Source organism: Ammospiza caudacuta, chromosome 33 (assembly GCF_027887145.1).
Source record: "Ammospiza caudacuta isolate bAmmCau1 chromosome 33, bAmmCau1.pri, whole genome shotgun sequence".
NCBI classification, from domain to species: Eukaryota; Metazoa; Chordata; class Aves; order Passeriformes; family Passerellidae; genus Ammospiza; species Ammospiza caudacuta.
In genome coordinates this window covers 2,294,146-2,308,618 of record NC_080625.1, presented here as the reverse complement: position 1 = coordinate 2,308,618, position 14,473 = coordinate 2,294,146, and the positions used below count along the sequence as shown (strand labels likewise).

The 14,473-nt window shown below is 50.5% G+C and overlaps 1 pseudogene; it reads left to right on the top strand.

The window, feature by feature from the left end:
• Window positions 1–14,473, top strand: part of LOC131570213 (uncharacterized) — a 1,483,036-nt pseudogene that overhangs the window by 1,289,493 nt on the left and 179,070 nt on the right.

The following is a 14,473-nucleotide window of genomic DNA, read 5'->3' as shown; positions in this document are numbered from 1 at the left end:
CTTAGTGATCAAATCCCTTCCCAGTAAATCATGATAACAATTAGGAGCAAATAAAAATTTATGCAATTTAAACCCATCTCCCGCATGTTCTAACAGTGGTTGAATAAAACCACACATCCTTCCCACTTATCCCATGATTAATCAAAGACATTTTTGCCATTTTCTCCACCTGGGGTCTGAGATTCAGAGTGGATTGAGAGGCCCCTGTGTCCATCAGGAAATGCCTCCTCTCAATGCAGACCCACCCTGAATGTTCTCAAGGGCTCCAGTGTGGAGGGTCCCTGGTGTGATGGGAGCTGTGACAGCCCTGCCAATCCATGTCCATCAAGGGGTGGACTTGCTGGTCCTGAGGGTGCTGCTGTCTGTGCTTGCAGTGTCCTTGTGCCCTGCAGCTGGAGCCCTGGTTCCTTGCCAGGGGCTGTTTGGGTGGGCTCTCCCCTGCTGAGGAGGGCAATGCCTCTGCCAGGTGCTTGTGGCCGAGCCGTGCCCTGGGTGCTGGGGCCCCCTTGGGCCCTGGGGTTGATCCCTCAGGGGCTGTAGGAGCTGTGCCCTGGCCTTTGCCTTGGCCTTTTGCTGCTCCCTTCTTGCATTCACCTGCTGTGCCTTTGTGCCCAAGTGCTGCAGGGCCTTCTTGTGCCCCTCCTGCAGCCCCCTCAGTGCCTGTGGGTGCTTGTCTTGCTTTACAAGAGAGGTGTCTGCTCGGGGAGGCAGAAAAAGCGTCTCTTGGAATGGAGAATGCAAACCGCCTCCCTCTTAATTTTTAGACTAGTGAAATCAAGGGGCTCTCAGGCAAAGATATGGGAATAGGAATACCAGCTGTTTACTAGTGTGTATAATAAAGCAAACAAACACCAACAGCTGCGGCACTGACAGCAAACAGAGCCCGGACCCAGTCCCGGCCTTTGGGCTGCGGCGCTTTGCCCTTGGGTGCAGTTCCGGGCACGGCCGGCAGGGGCGCTGGTGGCTCCTGCGGGGAGGGGCAGCGCATCCCTCCCATGGGAACCTGAAGGGAAATAGAGCAATCCCTTCATCTAACTCTTTCACTTTTTTACCTTCTCTAGCCTTTCTCCCGTTTTTTGAGAAAGAATTTGGAGAGGGCTGCCTTGTGCTCCTAGTGTTTCGATTAGGTGCTTTCTGTAGAGAGAGAGAGTTTCCCTGAACAGCCGGAGCTGTGGTTACCAAGGGGATGTAACTCAGATCAGGACGGGGTCAGGGGAGGATATCCCGCCGAGGCTCGGTGGGAATGTGGGCAGGGTCTGCTGCCAGAATCGCCAGAGGGGGATCTTCCTGTGGAGGCCGAGGCGGAGCGTGGGTAGCCCCCACATGGCTGATGGCGGCTGATCCGGCAGCTGCCGGCAGAGCAAAGGCAGGTGGGAGAGCCCGGCAGCAGCAGCAGTGCCCAGCGCAGGTGGCACGGGCAGGGCAGCCGGGGATGGGATGGCTGGGACCCCCCCTGGGTGCGGTGGGCGCGGTGACCTCGGAGCAGGCGGCAGGACAGAGCAACCCCCATCTTCCCCAGCATGGCCGGCAGAGCGGCCGCGGGCCAGGCAGTGGGAGCAGGGCACACAAATTGAGCGACAGCGCCGGGGCAGGTGGAGCTGCCCTGGGCAGTGAGGCCGCACCTGGGATGGAAACCGGGGCAGGCGGAGCTGAGGCGGGCAGCGAGCCGGGACCCGGGACAGGCGCCTGGGCCGCGAACAGAGGGGGCAAGACCTGCAGAGGATGCCACTCTCTTTCTGATTTTTCCTCTTGTTCTCTTCTCTTTTATTTCTCTTTGTCTTTTCTTGTTTTGTCCCCAGTGTTTCTGATACTTCAAAGATTTTTACTCTCCTAAAATCTCCTGTCTAACACATGGCATATTCTCTTTCTTCTAGATTAAATGTTTTTTTAACAAATAAATCCAGAACCTAACAAATCTGAACTTCTGCTTGGATACTTGAAATGGTCCACGAGCTAACTCACGACCTCCTAATGTTGTTTTTCTCATCAGCTTTTATTTATCCTTTGGCAAATTAAGCATCTTTCAGTTACTTGCTTTGCTACTCCAAAAATGCCAGTGCACCCATAGTTCCTTAAAAAATGATCACATAAAGCTTGAGTACTCCAGTGCGTTTTCTGATGCATGTCTTGTAATATTTTCCTAGTAAGCACATTTTATTAAGTAATTGTCTTCCATCAAGAAATTTCCATTTCCCTGATTTATCTTGTTCACTTCCTATCTTGTTTAATTCTTTTTTCTCGGCTTCCCTATACTTTGGAATTTCCAGTTTTTCCTCGTTTGGAGTTAATATTAACATACTCAGCTCCATTTTCCACTGCATCCTTAGCTTTGTGATCCACCAAATTATTTCCTCTTCTTGCTGGGGTCTTTCCCTTTTGGGGTTCCTTAACATGTACCATAGCTATCTCTTTTGGGTAATATTAATGCCTCCAAAACCTCTAAAGTAAGTTCATCATGTACTAGTCCTTTTCTTCTTGAATTAAGTAATCTTTTTCCTTTTCAAATTTTTTACAGGTATGTACTACTCTAAAGGCATACCTTGAATCAGTATATATAGTTCATTTTTTTTGTGTTAAATATTCTAGTGCTCTTTTTAAAGTATATAATTCACAAGTTTGAGCTTACTAGTTTAAGGTTAATTTCCCTTTTTCCATAGTTTGCACGTTTTTCCCATCAACTACTACATATCCTGTATTTTCTCCTTTTGCAAGAAGTTGTACCTCTGTTAGCTAACATAACTCCCAAAGGACTATTGTTTTTATTTTTTTGTCCCTTGTATCCACCTTACTGCTTTTCTGTCTCATTTTTTCAAGATCCTATCTATTCATCTTCTGCCTCTGTTTTTCCCTTTCACTAACAACCTAAATACCACTTTTCTTTCAACTACACACACGAAAATAAAAAATCTTTTTCTCACAATACTTTTAATACAATACACCTCCCTCAAAGGAAATATAGTGAAGCTGAAAATAAACAATCTGCATTACCTATACTTTCATTCATCTACATTCACTCACTTTTATTTCTCACTCACTTCCACACATTCTTTCCCACCCTCAGGACACAGAGTGGATCCCTGTTGACAGAGAATCGCGGGTCCCTGTGGCCCCCCCTCACCTTGGGGTGACCTCTGGGTCTCAGTATCTCCGGGCCTCCTGGGAGGGCCCTGACTCTGCTGCCTCCAGTGCCGTTCACCTGTGAGGCTGATTTGTGTGTCACTCACACTCTTTAGCCATGGCCCCCTTACATGCCTTGGGGAACATGGCCCGTTTGCAGGTCACCTGTACCTTATGCCACAGCCCCCACACGCCCAGGAGAACAATGGCTTATTTGTGGGTCACACACTCCTCTTTCCACAGCCCCCCCTTCCCACCTGCCCGGGAAGCTGAGGCTGATTTTGTGTGTGACTCACTCTCACACACAACAAGACGACAATAAGGTACCTTTTTCTTTCAAATCAGGTATTACAATTTTAGGTGTTTCTGGCCAGTTCCGATGCTCTTGGATATCCCTCAACCCAGCTGTGTTGTGCAACCTCAGATACTCTTGGGTGTCGGAGTGTTGGGGGGTAGGACGGTTGGGACGGACGGAGACGAGAGAGCTCTGCAGCCAGGTCGTGGAACTTGCGGTTTATTGCAAAGGGCCTGGGTGCAGGGCCCTGCTTGGAGCTGCCAGGCACAGCTCGGAGCAGGCCCGAGAGAAGAGAGGGGTAGAGAGAATGAGAGGGTAAGAGGAGAAGAGCGTAAGAGAGTAAGGGTCCCGTTACAATACAATGAATCTTCTTCTGTGTTGAATATTCTATTTCTCACTAACCAATCTAGTACAAGATACAAATCCTAGAGCATTTACATACAGCCTATAAGAATCATTACATTACCGTACTGTGTTAAATTTTAAACCCTAAAAACTCCTCTTTGGCCCCCTTCTGCCAAGTTAGGGTCTGCTCTCACCCTTGGACCTGTCTGCAAGCAGAGGGAATTGTTTCATCAAAAGGGGATTACTTTCAGCTGGCCTCACCATTTTTTTTTTCTAGTTGTTCAGGAACTAAGATATTTCAAAGCTTGCTTTCATTTCAGTCTCGCTTATAGTTTCTATATTGTCAAAATCTTTTGCCAGACAATCATAAGGCTTTCATGTTTCATCTTCCCCAGCACTTGGGGATTTTTTTGTCCCTCAGTCCATCTGTGTGCTCCAATCCCAGATGCTCTTGAACATATCTTCAATCTGGCAGAATTTTGCTCAACCCTGAATGCTCTTGGAATGTTAATCCCTCAACCCAGCAGGTTTTAATTCTGGATGCTCTTGGGCACTCTTATCCCTCAATCCAGCAGGTTTTTAGGGGCCTCTTTTGTCCTCTTTTGGCCTCTTTTAGGGGCCGTTTCCTAGTGGATTTGGCTTGGAAACTCCTCTGCTCCCTTCCTCCGAGGGGTCCAGCCCCTCTCTGAGACCCAGTCCCAGTTACCCCGGGGGATTCTCTCACTCCTCTTATCACTCGCTGTGTCTCTTTACTGGCTGCTTCCCTCGAGGAAAGTTGGAAACGCAGTGTGGGAGACTCCAGCACTCACTTGGCAGGTCTGGGACAACCAGCCCGCCTGTCATTCACACACATTCATCCCCCTCTACCTGCCCTCCTGAGAAATACTTACCAATCCCTTTTCCTTCCCGGGTTCTTAATGCACATTACTACTCTTAGGGGGCCAATTACCACGGGTAGGGAGCCTTTTCCCCTTCTCTTTGTTTTATTGTCTCCTTTTGTCCACCATAACCTGCGTCTGTCGGTCACCCCAGGGGAGAGAGAGCGAGGCTGCCAATGGGGCCGGGCTTGCCTTCCCCACTCTGACTCTCCTAAAGCACCGGGAGGTGTTAGTAACCATCCTCTGCTACCAAATTGTGAAAAACGCCAATCACTTGCTTTTAAAATTTTAAAATTTTAACAGTAATAAAATAGTTATAAAAAGTAGTAATAATATTAGAGTAATAACAATTGCGACAAATCAAATTAGGACAATATGAGACAACAAAGAGTTACTGATGTCCGAGTACTTTTTTCTAGGCAGCAGGAGCCTGAAAAAGGACACCCATTAACCCTTAAAATCAATAGCCTGTTGCATATTCATACACTTCATACATGATGCATAAATTCCATTCAAACACTGGATTCTGTCTGGTAATCGTCAACTTCTTCCTCTGAATCCTAACAGCGCCTGCGAGGCAGGAAGAAGTTATTTCTTCTGATAAGAGAGCAATAAATTCTTTTTCCCTGAAAGATTTAGGTATTCTGTGGCTGCTATCTCACTGCAAGTCCTTTCTTTAAAAAAAGTCTATTACCAAGCATAGTTTCTATTTTAACATTTTTTTAATAACCTAAAACTATATTTAACCCACTACTTAAGAGAATTAATACAGCGTTACTTTCTAACACAAGACATATAATATTCATTTTAATATTTGTGAAAACCCAATCACAGAAACCGCATTTTTTACAAGTATAATCCCACTTCCAATCTCTCCCAGTTTGGTTCCAGCTGTCTCCAGCATGGTTCCAGTTGCTTCCTCAATCAACTCAGTGAGTCCCAGTATGATGCCATTTGCTCCCAGTTGCTCCCAGTCAGGCCCAGTATGGGGGATGATGTGCAGGGAGTGCTCACTGTGACACTCAGTTCCTCCCAGTATTAGTCCAGTCACTCCCAGTATGATCCAAATATGAGCCCAGTGTGCTCCCACTCTCTGCCAGAATAAACCAGTTGTGCTCCACATGGTTCCAGTTCCTCTCTTTCACCCTCACTTTCCTTCTTGTCAGTCCCAGTATATCCCAGCGTACCCCAGTTCCCTCCACCATCTTTCTAGTTCCTTCCAGTATGATCTCATTTGCTCCCAAGCACTCCCAGTCAGCCTCAGAGTAGTGGCCCTCACTGCCAGTATGATCCCAGCCATCCTCGCACCATCCCAGTTCATCCCAGTATATCCCATTTACCCCTAATGTGGTCTCAATTGCCCCCCCCCAGGCTCCTACTCACTCCCAGTGTGATTTCAGCATGATCCCAGTATGATGGCAGCATGGAGTCAGTACAAACTCAGTACAATCCCAGTATGATGCCAATAGGATGTCAGTAGAAAGCCAGTAAAGTCCCAGTCACTCCCAGTATGATACCAGAATGATCCCAGTGTCCATCAGTGCGATCACAGTCTGCCCTGGCATGTCAATATGATCCCAGAATAATGTCAATACAGACCCGGTACAGTCCCATCATGATCCCAGTATGTTCCTAGTATGATGTCAGTACAAACCCAGTACAGTCCCAGTATGATCCCAGTATGATATCTGTACAAGCCCAGTACACTCCCAGTCACCCCCAGTACGATCCCAGTGCAGCCCAGTCCCTGGCAGTGCTGCCACTGCTGGGATCCCCCAGCCCTGTGTGCGTTCCCCCCCGGTGGATGTGCCGAGAGAAGCCCCAAGGGCTGGCAGTGGCCAAGCAGGGTCCCCAGCAAGGCCCAGTTTGGATGTGCAGCCCCCAGTTTGCCCAGTTTGCCTCTCCTTTGGCCCGGGCCGGGTTCCCCCCGCCCGCAGTGTCTGGAGCAGCTGAGACCCCCACGCTGCTCATCCCGACCTGTCCCGGCTCCATCCCTGCTCCTGCCGCAGGCTGCGAGGGCTGCGGGAACGGGGCACCGAAAGTGTCGCTGCTGCTGGGGGAGGAGGAGGAGGCAGGGAAGGGCAGGGATGAAGGGGGAGGAGGAGGTGGGGTTAGGGAAGAGGAACAGGGGGAGGGGGAACGGAAGAGCAGGAGTGGGATGAAGAGGGAGAGGAGAGACTGTTGTTATCTTATTGTTATTATATTGTTAAAGAGTCCATACCTTCTCGCTGGTTCTCTGCCACATAGCTCTTCTCTGTTCTCTGTAGTGCAGTTCCTCATGGTTTCATAGGGACTCCTCCTGGGCTCTCGACCCACCTCTTTTATCCCAGCTATCTTTACCAGCCACAGCTGCTGCACAACTAAGGACTTAGCAGCTGTGACTCATTTAGAATAGCTAGGACCCACTTATCTAATATATATAGAACTCTCACTACATTCCAGTTGTTGTATTCTTATTTCTGTTATAACAATACATATATTCAGGCCCCCACAAGAGAAAAAGGCGGATCAAGGCTGAGCTGAGGGAACCACGCCATCGATCCCTGCCTGAATTCGCAGCCCCCACCTGAGGGATCATCATCCCCAATCGCGCCGGTGAGCGGGGAGGGGGAGCTGGGCCCAGATATCCTGGGGGGTCCCTGGGTTGGGGTTTTTTGGGCAATGTTTGGAGAATGAAGTCCAAGGCTGAGCGGAAAAGGCCCCTTGGGGGGACATTGGGGGATGGCAGTGGCGGCTGCCGGCAGAGGCAGCCTGGAGGAGCAGAGCCCTGTGTCCCCCAGGAGCCCAAAGTGCGGAGCCAAGAGAGGGGGAGCGCCGCCATTGGCGGGAGCCTCAAGAGCCTGGAGAGGGGCAGGGGGAACTCCTTGGAGCCACTGCAGCCCAAAGCAGAGAATGAGGGGAGAAGGGAGCCCGGGAGCCCAAAAAGCCCCGGCATCCCAAAATGGGGAGAGGGAAGCAGGGAGAGCTTTTGGCATTGCTGGGACTGCCATCAGCCTGGGCAGGGCAGGCACCGAGGAATAGGGAGACCCCCAATCCAAGCGTGACCCCAGCAGCTGGGACAGGGGGGAATCCCCGAACAGCAGAGGGGAGGAACCAGGGATGGGGAACTCCTGGGAGGCTTTTTCAGGGCTGAATCTTGGTGTTTGAGAGGTGGATCTTGAGCCCAGATGGCTGGTGATTTGTAGAGATGGACTCAGGCAGAGGGACCTTCAAAGTCAATGCGTGTTGGGGAAGATGAAACATGAAAGCCTTATAAATATGATTGTCTGGCAAAAGATTTTGAGAATATAGAAAGTATAAGGAAGATTGATTAAAAGAGATCCCTCAATTAGTGAACAACTGGAAAACAATGGTGTGGCCAGCTGAAGGTAATCCCCTTTTGATGAAACAATTCCTTCTGCTTGCAGACAGGTCCAAGGGTCAGGGCAGACCCTACTAGCTCAGCAGAAGGGGTCCAAAGAGGAGTTTTTAGGGTTTAAAATGTAACACAATATGGTAATGTATTGATTCTTATAGGCTGTATGTAAATGCTCTAGGATTTGTATCTTGTACTAGATTGGTTAGTGAGAAATAGAATATTCAACACAGAAGAAGATTCATTGTATTGTAACGGGACCCTTACTCTCTTACGCTCTTCTCCTCTTACTCTCTCACCCTCTCATTCTCTCTACCCCTCTCTTCTCTCGGGCCTACTCCGAGCTGTGCCTGGCAGCTCCCAGCAGGGCCCTGCACCCAGGCCCTTTGCAATAAACCGCAAGTTCCACGACCTGGCTGCAGAGCTCTCTCGTCTCCGTCCGTCCCGACCGTCCTACCCCCCAATGCTCCTGCAAACACGCTCATCCCTTGTTTTCCCCAAACCAGGATTTCCAGGATTACCCCAAACCAGGATTGCCAAGGCCTGGGAGGCTGCGAGGAAGAGGAAGATGCCCCAGGACACTAAAGCAGGTGAGGAGGAAGTCAGTGCCCCTTTCCCCTCTGTGCTGCTCTATATCCCAGCCCAGCACGGCCCCGACTGCAGCTCAGGCCTGGGGGGATCTCCTTGCCCTTGCCTGTGGCACAGAGGAAAATCCCATCCTGTCCTTGTCCTTCCTTCCCCAGAGGAGGAGCTGAGCATGGAGAGTAGGGAAGACAAATGCCCGCGGCAGAACCTGGTGGCAGAGGCCGTTTTGAGCGGCTCCACGGCGCAGGAAGCCAATGGGGAGGAAAAGCCCCGGAGATGCCGCACGAGGAGGGGCTGCAAACGCAGCTGGCGGGGATCTGAGGGGGAAAGAGCCAGCCTGGGCTGGGAAGGCGGCCAGAGATGGAGCCAGAGCTCGGAGCTGGTGCTCCGTGAGCAGCTCCATGATGGGGAGAAGCCCCACACGTGTGAGGAGTGTGGGAAGAGCTTCAGGTGGAACTGCCACCTGATTGTGCACCGGAGGATCCACACTGGGGAACGGCCCTACGAGTGTGGGGAGTGTGGGAAGACCTTCAACCGGAGCTACCACTTGATCATACATCAGAGGACCCACACGGGAGAGAAGCCGTATGAGTGTGGGGAGTGTGGGAAGAGCTTCAGAGAGAGCTCCAACTTGATCACGCACCAGAGGACCCACACTGGGGAGAGGCCCTACGAGTGTGGGGAGTGTGGGAAGAGCTTCAGGTGGAACTCCGGCCTGATTGTGCACCAGAGGATCCACACTGGGGATAAGCCGTACGAGTGTGGGGAGTGTGGGAAGAGCTTCAGCCAGAGGCCCAACCTGATCAGGCACGTGAGGACCCACACTGGGGAGAGGCCGTACAAGTGTTCCGTGTGTGAGATGTGCTTCGGAGAGAACTCCAGCCTGATGAAGCACCAGATGACCCACACTTGGGAGAGACCCTGTGAGTGTTCCAAGTGTGGGAAGAGGTTTAAGACCAGCTCCCGTCTCCTCCGGCACTATCTGAGTCACACGGAGGAGAGGCCCTTCCAATGCCCTGACTGCGGGAAGGGATTCAAAGAGAACTCCAAACTCGTCACCCACCGGCGCACCCACACTGGGGTGAGGCCCTACAAGTGTTCCAAGTGCGGGAAGAGGTTTAAGACCAGCACCCATCTCCTCCGGCACTATCGGATTCACAGAGAGGAGAGGCCCTACCAATGCCCCGACTGTGGGAAGGGATTCAAGGATAACTCCACCCTCATCACCCACCGACGCATCCACACAGGAGAAAGGCCCTACGAGTGTTCCAAGTGCGGGAAGAGGTTTCAGACCAGCTCCGGTCTCCTCCGGCACTATCGGATTCACACAGAGGAGAGGCCCTTCCAATGCCCCAACTGCGGGAAGGGATTCAAGAACAACTCCCACCTCATCATCCACCGGCGCATCCACACTGGGGAAAGGCCCTACGATTGTCCCCAGTGTGGGAAGAGCTTCTCCAGGAGCTCTCACTTGACCCAACACCAGCGGAGGCACCACTAAGGGAAGCCCTGTGAGTGCCCCGAGTGTGGGCAGAGCTTCGTGCACTGCTCCAGCTCCATCCCCCACTGGAGGAGGCACTTTGGGCACAGCCCTGGTCACTCACATTCCCTGTGATCCATGTTGGGAACACACCTGGCTGCTTCTCCTTTTGGTTTGGCCTTAATTTTCCTCTGCTTCACCTTCATCCTTTAAAAACACCCAAAACTGGGTTAAATGAAGGAAATTGATCAAATGTATCTGACGTTCCATAATTTCTCGGTTGTTTTAGATGGTATTTAGAATTTGGGGACATGTTCTGTGTGGAGTGCTGCTGTTCCTAAGAGGCAGGAATTTGATCTCACCCTTCTTGTGTTGCTTAGAACTCCTCCCCTGACCCAAACCCCAACTCCACCCTTGGGATACCCTATAAAAACTCCACGGCTCTGCCTTTGCCCTGTCTTTGGGGGGTAAGAAATGGATTCCCAAAGGATCAGCTCTTTTCCCACTGGATTCCCAAAATTTCAGCTTTTCCCACTGGATTCCCAGAGGATAAATCTTCTCCCACTGGATTTCCAAAGAATCAGCCCTTTCCCAGTGGATTCTTAAAATTTCAGCTTTTCCCACTGGATTCACAAATAATCAACCTTTTTTCCAGTGTATTTCCAGACGATAAATATTTTCCCACTGTATTCCCAGAGGATCAGTCTTTTTCTCACTGGATTCCAAAGGATCAGCCTCATTCTCTACTGGATTCCTAGAGGATCAAGCTTTTCCCACTGGATTCCCAAAGGATCAACCTTTTTTTCCAATGGATTCCCAGATGATCAACTGTTTCCCACTGGATTCCTAGAGGATAAATCTTTTCCCACTGGATTCCAAGAGGATCAACCTTTTTCATGGATTCCCAGAGTATTTTGACTCTGTGTGGTGATTTGACAGGAAATAGGTTGTCTAGGATGTTGTGGTCAAACCAATGGGTGCTCAGATTTTAATATTGGCACCTGGTTTGGCCCCTGGGACATTAGATCCGCCTCCGAGAACACAAGAGTTTAAAGCAGAGCTCTCCCCTGGGCAGCTCTCTTTGGATTTCCGGTGGGAAAAGGGTTTGGATCTCTCAGTGGCAGGGGGAGGGGAAGCCACGCGGCCGTGAGGTGGCCGGGCCTGGGACAGAGATGGGAGGTAGGCCCGGCCCAAGGGTGGAAGAATGGAAGAAGTACTGAGAGGTATTTCCTGCCCCCCTCCCCCTCGGAGAGATGAAGGGAGAGAGAGAGAGAGAGAGACAGAGAGAGCTCTGCCAGGGACTGTTATCTTGAAATTTGATATCACGTGTTGCCAGCACAGCCTGCCTGTGTGTCTGGCTGCTTGCAGGAGCTTTTAACCCCTTTGTGGACAATGAAAACATTGCAGAGCATTGACCTTTCCTGGAGGGGAGATGGAGTGGAAGATGAAGAGGGAACTGAGCAAGTGTTGAAGGTCTGAGCAAGGGAGAGATATGAAAAGAATAGAGAAGAACTCGGGTGGAAGAGATGATGGAGTGGCTGCTTTGCTGGACTCTTTTTGTATAGCCATGGACAGAACCATGTTTCCTTGTGATATAGAGACTGTATCCGGGGGGAGCAATGCCCTGGAACCAAGAGGGTTCAGTGTTGGTGCCCCTCGGCCCCAGGGGGAATAATTTGGGAGGGGCAGGTGTCCCAAAGGAGAGACTGTGCCCTTTTTGGAATGGGACAAGGCATCCTTAAAAGATGACCCTGGAAGCAGCTCTGGTCCGTGTTCAGTGGTGAGAGCACTGGACATGAAAGGAAGAGGTCAACATGGCACAAGAAGGACTCCTCTCCTCTTGATGAACTGAAGATTGATTGTTTGAAGGGTGGTGCTGGACCGAGAGTTGGTGATTTGGGGAATGTATTGTATTGTATTGGAGAGTTGGTGGGGAGGAGGGGGAGATGTATTTGTGAAATTTTCATTTTCCTTGTGTGTTTTTTTTTTTTCCCTTGTAGTTTAGTTAATAAATTCTTCTTTATTTCTAAGTGGGAGCCTGCTTTGCTTATTCCTGGTCACATCTCACAGTAGAAACCAGGGAGAGGGTATTTTCATGGGGGCACTGGCATTATGCCAGTGTCAAACCATGACACTCTGTCACTTGTTTTTGTTTGTGCTACTGCATTTGTATTTTTAATTTTTCCTAATAAAGAACTGTTATTTCTACTCCCACATCTTTGCCTGAGAGCTCCTCAATTTCAAAATTAATTATTTTTATAGTTGTTTATTGTTATTATTATTACTACTAATAATAATCATCATCATCGTCAAAGGGAGGGGGTTTACATTTTCCATTTCAGTGGAGGCTCCTGAAATGGGGAGACACCGCCAAGGATGGGCCATGTAAAATAGTTCCTAAAATATGTAAATTAGTTTATGGATATGTATGAGGGTCTATGAATATGCAACAGGCTGATGTAATTAAAACCAGATTAATTAAGGAGTGTCCCCAAAAATAACTGGGGGGCCTTGGTGGCCAAAACAACCTTTGCCCAATGGTCCTTGTCTCCCATTACATCAGCCTGTTGCATATTGCTAGACTTTTTGCATATCCATAAAGTACTTTACATATTCCAGGAACAAAATTGGCTTCATCCTGTTTGGGGGTCCCACCTCCCTCCCAGCTCAATTTGGGGTGTCCCATCCACCTCCCAGCTCAGTTTTGGGATCCCATCCCCCTCCCAGCTCAATTTGGGTGCCCCATCCCCCTCCCAGCTCAATTTGGGGGTCCCATCTCCCTCCCAGCTCAATTTTGGTCTCCCACCCCCCTCTTTTCCCCACTCTCCCCTTTCCAATCGTTCCCCCAATCCCCTCCCCATTGTTTGGTTTTAGGGGCTTCAGGCCCCTCCTTCTCCGATTTGGGGTCCCGACCCATTTTGGATTAATTTGGGGTCCCCAGCCCATCCCCAGGGTCACCTTCCCCCCTCCCCAAATTCTGCTCCTCGCAACTGATGAATCGTCAGCAAGACACGCTCTGATTGGCTGGAAATTACCCCGCGTGATCTCTGAGTATTTACCACAGTGAGAGACCTTGGTCTGTGGCTGGCAAGTGATGAGTCAGAGTCGGGCCAGGCGCTGATTGGCTGAAAATCGCTCAGTGGGGCCCGTGCTCTGAGTTTGCACCCAGCAAGTGGATCGTCATCAGTGACGCGCGTTCTGATTGGTGGGGATCTGGTTTGGGGTGAAGACGGGAGGAACTGGGCTTTATTTGGGTTTATTTGGGGTTATTTATGGGCTATTTCGGGTTTATCTTGGTTTTTACTTGGTTTATTTCTGTTTATTTGGGGTTATTTGGAATTATTTGGGTGTATTTAGAAATATTTGTGTTTGTTTGGGATTATTTGGGTTTATGTGGGTTTATTTGGAATCATTTGGTGTTCTTGGGGGTTTATGTTGGTGTATATGGGGTTTTTCTAGGTGTACTGGAAATGATTTGGGGATTTTTGGGTTTAGATTGTCTTTTTTGTTTGTTTTTTTAGGATTATCTTGATATGTTTGGGGTTTTTTGGGGTTCTTTGGGGTTTATTTCGAGTGTTTTGGGGTTATTTGGGTTATTTGGGGTCACATGGGTTCAAAAATTCTGGGAATGTGCCTGCTGCAAAAACCGGGAATTTTTCCTTAAAAATCCAAGAGTTTTCCCCCAAAAAATGGGGTGTGTTCCCTAAAAAATGCTGGGCATTTCCCAGCCAATAGCGATGTGCCTCGCTCCGAACCATCCAATCACCACACTTCATCTCCCAAAATAATGAATCATGGTGCACCCGCCCCAAACCAACCGCTCACCGCACGCCTCCCCTCAGCTACGCCCGCCTCTCTCGAGCTGAAACAACCAATCACTGGCTGTCTCCCCGGTGCAACTCCCGCCTTCTTTGCCTCTATCCAACCAATCACCACACGCCTCCCCTCGGCAAAGCCTGCCTCCCCCGCCCATCTACTGTCAATCACCGTGCCCTCCACGAAACCAACCAATCACCAGCCAACTCCCCTCAGCAACTCCCGCCCTCCCCACGCCACTCCAGCCAATCAGACCGAGCTGGAAGCAGCACCCCCTGACCCTGGGGTCGGGCATGGAGCCGGCGCCCCCTCCCCCCCTGCCCCCCGGAACCCCCTCAGGGACCCCCGGGAGCCGCCCCGGGCTTGGGCGAGTCCCGCGGGAGGCGCTGGAGAGAGCGGGGGAGGCGCTGGGAGAGGACGGGGGGCTCCGGGAGATGCTGAGGAGGCGCAGCTACAGGTGAGGGGTCCTGGAGGAGCCATGAGGGGAATTTGGGGAGGGGTCTTGAGGAGGTTTGGGGGGGATTTGGGGAGGGTCTGGGGGGAACTTGAGGGGGATTTAGTGGGGTCTGAGGGTGCTGGGGGGGCTATGGGGGGGAATTTGG